The sequence below is a fragment of the Mirounga angustirostris genome, unplaced genomic scaffold (assembly GCF_029215605.1).
Source record: "Mirounga angustirostris isolate CCGP_5_RB_7025 unplaced genomic scaffold, mMirAng1.0.hap1 SCAF_13, whole genome shotgun sequence".
Classification (NCBI taxonomy): domain Eukaryota; kingdom Metazoa; phylum Chordata; class Mammalia; order Carnivora; family Phocidae; genus Mirounga; species Mirounga angustirostris.
This window is the reverse complement of record NW_026991721.1, coordinates 51,703,004-51,708,879: the sequence shown is the minus strand read 5'-3', so window position 1 is coordinate 51,708,879 and position 5,876 is coordinate 51,703,004. Positions and strand designations below refer to the sequence as shown.

General features: G+C 46.5%; 1 pseudogene; it reads right to left on the bottom strand.

Annotated features, from left to right (window-relative positions):
* Positions 1 to 233: 233 nt before the first annotated feature.
* On the bottom strand, positions 234 to 1,752 carry LOC123856514 (ATPase SWSAP1-like; annotated as a pseudogene).
* Positions 1,753 to 5,876: the final 4,124 nt, after the last annotated feature.

Genomic DNA, 5,876 nt, shown 5'->3' with positions numbered 1-5,876 from the left:
GGAGCCCGACCTGGGGCTTCATCCCAGGACTCGGAGATCATGACCTGAGCTGAAGTCAGATGCTTAACTAATTGAGCCACCCAGGTGCCCCTGGACTAATCTTAATAACAATATTGAGTGTGAGAAGAAGGAAGTCTCAGAAGATTACATTTATCATGAAACTTTTTATGAAGTTCAAAACAGCAAAAACAATATGTTGATTGGGCATAATAGGTTCATGATAATGCTATTTTTCAAAAGAGAGAAAGCACTTTATATTCTTTAGGTCTTTGAATCTGCACATGTCCCTGAAGTAAGTATTCCAGCCATGGAAAACTGAGGCATAGAGAGGTGGTCACAGTGTCTGAGCTGGGGTTACCAGCCTGGGTAGGCCATGGGTCGATTGCCATCTCCCCATCTGGTTGGAAAGCCACCCACAACTCTGCTCTAGGGCCCAGCCCACCTGGATCCAGGCAAGCCTGGAGGCAGCGCTGTCCTGGGCCTGGTGCAGCCACCTGCAGCCAGCACTGGGCAGGGAGATACTGCTGGAGCAGCGACAGCTGCAGGGCATCCCCACTGTCTCCTTCCTCCTGGATCTAGAGGGCCACAGTGAGCCCACAGCCCTGGCCAGGTCCAATCTGGTGGCTGAAGTGGGCAGCTGTGTCTAGAAGCATGGCAGCCAAGTAGGCCACTCCCTGGGGCCCCCAGTCATCCACGAGGGACTCCTCCAGGCCACCCAGCAGCAGGAGGGAGGGGGCTGGGCCCAGGGCCTCATGGGCAGAGCACAGAAGCTGAAGGAGTTCATGGGTTAAGGGTGGGTACTGGAAGTGGATCTTCTGTAGCCACAGGGGGTCAAGTGCTTACAGCAGCTCAGTTTATGGGAGTGAGAAGGACTTGGCAACAGTTTAGAAGAGCAGGATTCGGTTGGGATAAGAATATATTTTTCCAACCTGGATGCTTTTTAAGTAAAAGTAATATAAGTACATGGGGAAAAAAGTTAAACCAATTCAAATTGGTAGTCACTGAAAGGTTAGTTTCCCTCCTACTCCAGAAGGTCAGGCCTTTTACTCAGAGGTAATCAATGTTGATAATTTCCTAATGACTTTCCCGGATTTTGTTCTATATGTGTAGACACACATGCATGCGTGCATGCACACACACACACACACACACACACACCTCTTTTCACATTCAGTTTCCCCACTACCTCTCTGCCCCTGCCAAGAATCTTGCTGTTTTAATTTAACAGTGTATTTTGGAGAATGTTCCATTTCTTCACATACAAATGTACTTACTCTATGTTATTTTTTTAATTTTATTTTTTTTAAAGTAGGCTTCATGCCCAGCATGGAGCCCAGTGCAGGGCTTGAACTCACAGTCCTGAGATAAAAAGTTGAACACTTAACCCACTGAGCCACCCAGGTGCCCCCAAATGTACTTCTTTTAAAAAATGGCTACAAAATGTTCCACCATGCGATTAAACAATTATTTATTTACAAAGTCTCCGACTGATGGTCATTTAGGTTCCTAACATTTTTTGCTGTTATAAATAATATAAGAATAAACATCTTTGTACGTATATATCTTTGAGTAATGTACAAGAACATCTGTAAGATAAATTTTTAGAACTGGCAGTGCTGCATTAAAGGGTTTGCACATTCAGAATGTCAATAAACAGTACTAACTAGTCCTTCAAAAAAAAATCACATTAGTTTATATCCCACCAACAGTATAAGAGGTGTTTGCTTCCCTACCCCTTATCAACATGGCCATCCTGGATTTAAACCCACCTTTTTTATTTTAAAGTACCGAAATACCTATTTAAAGGACCAGGCATCATAACAATCCCTTCTCTGGGCAAGAGCTGCAGATTTGTTTGGGTTTTAGCTTTCTGAGAGCAGAGCTCAGGCTTCTGCCTTGTGCTGTGTTCACCACTCTGAAGGGTTGGGGCAGATGACAGAATAACTACAGGTCACCAGGCAAAAGGGCAGGCCAGACCCCAGGCCTGTGCCCTGCCTATGAGAGAAATGCAAACAAGCCCAGTTCTATTATAGAAACACAGAGCCATTGTCGGGAAACCACAAATTGCTGACTTGCTCCTGCACACAATCGATATTCAGAAGCTGAGTCCAGGAGTTCTAAAGCTGCACCCTGCATAAAGGGCTGAGGTGGGGGGTGGGGAGGGAGGGCGACCCTCTTTTAGAAATGAAACCAACCACAGAAGCACTGGTAGTGCTTCCTAGAGAGCCACGAAAAAGACCCTGTGTCCCCTTCACCGCTCCCTCTACTGATCCCAGAATCAGAGGCTGCCAAAGCTGGAGTGGATCAGGAAATGATCATATCCTAAGAGAGGGTACACGTGTAGGTAAAGAGCCAGGGCAGTTCCAAGAAGTGAGTATGAGAGAGAGGACACCACACACGATGGTTATTAGAAGATACACCTGGGCTCAAATCCTGACTCAGTCACTGACTAGCTCTCTGACCTTGGGCACAGCACTTCATCTCTCTCAGCCTCTGTTTCCCATCTAGAGAACGGACATAATAACACTTATCGCATGAGGTCATTGAGAGGACTTGATTGAATGATTAGGTTTGTAAATAACAGCATGGTGCCTGGCTCTTTGTAAGGGCTTAATGAGTTATTATTATTATTGTTAATAATAGCAATAGGCGCTTAGGGGGTGAACTAAAGAAATCTTCCTGGAGGAGGGGCCATTTGAACTAGATCTTAAAGAATTGGGAAGCTTTGGCACACTGGAATGAATTAAAGAGAATGGGGGAAGTTCATACGTAAGGCTCTCTTATAGCTTCCTGGGCCTGACCAGGAGACATGCCGAGGACTCATTAGTAAGCCAGCGTGGAGGGGAGGGCAGAGTACAGATGGGAAAATTCTGCTGTGGAACATACTAGTCCTCATTTGAATGGGACCTACGTGGCACTAGCATGTGGGGTCCAAATTAGAGCACGGGGCTGGGTGCAGTTGTAGGAGTCGCAGTGGAAATGTTTTCCCTCATTAAGAGCCTCTTTTGAGAGGACTTGACCCCTTGGGCTCTTGAGGATAAATGAGGAAGCACCATGTATTAGAGTGGGCTCATGATACTTAGTGACATCATAGGAACAAGCTCTGGATTTTCCACTGAGCTCAGTGAGGTATATTTCCATCAAACTGTCTATGTCTCCAATATTTTATCTTCCATTGCACCATGACACAGTCTTCTTCCAGTGTCCAACAGCCAGCCCTTCATTGTCATGACAACCCATATCTCATGATAAGCATGTTGTAAGGAAAATGGAGACCAGAGCTTTCTAATGTTTCCCCCTGCCCCAGCCCCTTTCGAGGTGATTGTTATTGCATCTTATCCCATGAACCTTTAGCATCTTATGCCCCTTCCTGTGAAGTTCATGAACACTGAAAATTCCCAGATGGAACCAGCCTACACCACATATCATGGGAAGGGTGGGGGTCTTCCTCTATCAGATGAACACTATGATTCCATAAATCCTGAATGTAAGCTAGGCGACAGATGAGGATAAATGTGAGGTTCCCATTTATCTGCCTATTTAATATGTGGGAAAATGCAGGCAACAGAGGCTGTAACTACCTAATGCCAGATTTGCCAGGAGAGCTTGGACTCCTTAGGCAACACTTCAGCAAGCCATGTCAAAGAGCTTCCCCAATTTGTACTGAAAATACCTCACTTGCAATTCCCATATCATAGCAGGTGGCAAGAAACATCTTTGTTCCAGGGAAGTTGTCCTTAGGAAGCAGAGTCTCAAGCTATGACTGGAGAGATGAGTCCAGGGGCCAGAGTGTAGACAGAAGGACTGACAAGCTAGACAGTCTTCTGGACCCGGGCAAGGAAACTGGGGTTCAGACAAAGCTTTTGTTTCTGGCAGAACTGAAACAACCCAGGGGTGAGGGGAATGCTGGACATCAGAGCTCCTTATAGGCTCACTGGACCAGGCTTGGGGCAGTGAGATCAACTTCAGCTTGGCTTGGTGTACTGAAACAATCCCTCTACTGAAACTTATATGTGAGTTTCTCTTGTATAGATAGAGTGGGAGTATTTGTTTTGATTAGGTTTGGTTACATGTTAAAAAAAAAAAAAGGGCTGATAAGGCTGACATTCTTACATAGAATCATGAAAGTCATCAGTCCCGGACCGATAGAGCACTCTGTGATGTCAGTGGCCCAGGTTCCTTCTCTATCGTGGCTCCATCATCCACAGCATATGGCCTTCACATCATGGTTCATGATGGCTACTCCTGCCACGTGTCTGCTATTCCAGCCAGTATATGGAAGGGAGGGGCAAAGAGGGGCACACTCCCTCAACTTAGGGACATGCCTCAGAAGTAACCCACACCACTTCTCACATCTGATTGGTCAGATTTTAGTCATATGGCCATACCTAGCTGCAAGGGAGGCTGGGAAATATGTCTTTCTTTTGGGTGGACAAGTGCCTGGCTAAAATTCATTTCTTATTACAGAAAGAAGTAGGGAGAAATGGATACTGAGGGGCAACTCACAGCCTCTACTATAGTCAGTTTATCGTCTATTTTCCTAAGAGACTGGATATCCTCAAGTCATAGGGTAAGGATATCCTTGTGGGAGGACAAGTCTCTTTTTGTGGGGGTGATGATCCTTTGTGACAATTGTGAGAGAACAATTAAGTTCCAGAGAAAAAAAATCAGTGTGAAAGATATGCCTGAGACAGGCAGGTGAAAGACCAGCTGTCTCTCTGGGTTTCTTTCTGGGGGTTGGGACTCGGAGCCATCTGCATAGGCTGAATAGGACCTTTGGTGGCCTCTGATGCACACAGAGTGAAGCCTCCCATCAGGTGTTCCAAGCCAAAGAGGAGTAGACCTGACCTGAAGGTGATCTAACTCTTGTTGTCCTTAATGTTTATTTCCATGTTGCCACCCCCTGAGCCCTAGGGCAAGTCTTAACTGCCTGTGTGTGGTCACAGCTGTGCCATGTGGAATTATAAGAGGGGGACCTATCCACATTTGAAGTCAGGCTCCATGAGGGCAGGCCCCTTTTCTGTTATGTAAAGGTTGCATGATGGTGAAAGTCACATGCCTTCGTGGACTGCCTCTACTGCATTTAACCTCTGCTGCTTCCCTCTCTTGACACCCCCTAGCAGCCCTCTCTGTGGCAATGACTTAGAGGCAGGGCATGTCTCTGGCTTAGCACCATATCCCCAGTGCCGAATACATGGAAAACACTCAGTGATTGAATTGAATGACACTACCCCACAGAAAACCCTTCATAGTCTGGTTCCAGGGTACATTTTAGTTTATTCCCTGAGTCTAGACTCTACCTAGTCCCTAGCTTCACCTGTCTGCATAGAATAACAGCAATATTGATAATTATCCTGTATTGAGTGTTTAACAGGTGTTAGGTGCTGTTCTAAGTGTTGATGTGCGTCGACTCCTCTGATCTTACAGAACTCTATCAGGTGAGTGTAATTATTATCTCTGGTTGTTTGATGAGGAAATTAGGCTCAGAGGTCAAATACTTTGCTGAAGGTCACATAGCCAGCACGTGGTAGAGCCAGGACTTGAAGTCAGGTAGTCTGCCTAGACCCTCAACCATTCCCAGTCCCCACCTTCCTTCCCATCTAGTGCCTCTGTTTCAGAGGTGGCCTTGCTATTTCCAGGCACCCAGCCTGGGCTCTGCCAGAATACCTTTCCCCAGTTTCTGGCTCTAGCAAGCTCTACCTGCCCTTTAATGTCCAGCCCAGATATTGTGTCCCTGACCCCACCTGCCTCTCCAGCCAGGGAGGGAGGCTGCCCCTCTTTCCTTTTTGTTCCCTATACTAGTTTCTCCCAGCCCTACACTGGGAGCTCTCCTGAATCAGGGATCCCATCTCATGCCTTGGTATCCCCAACCCTCA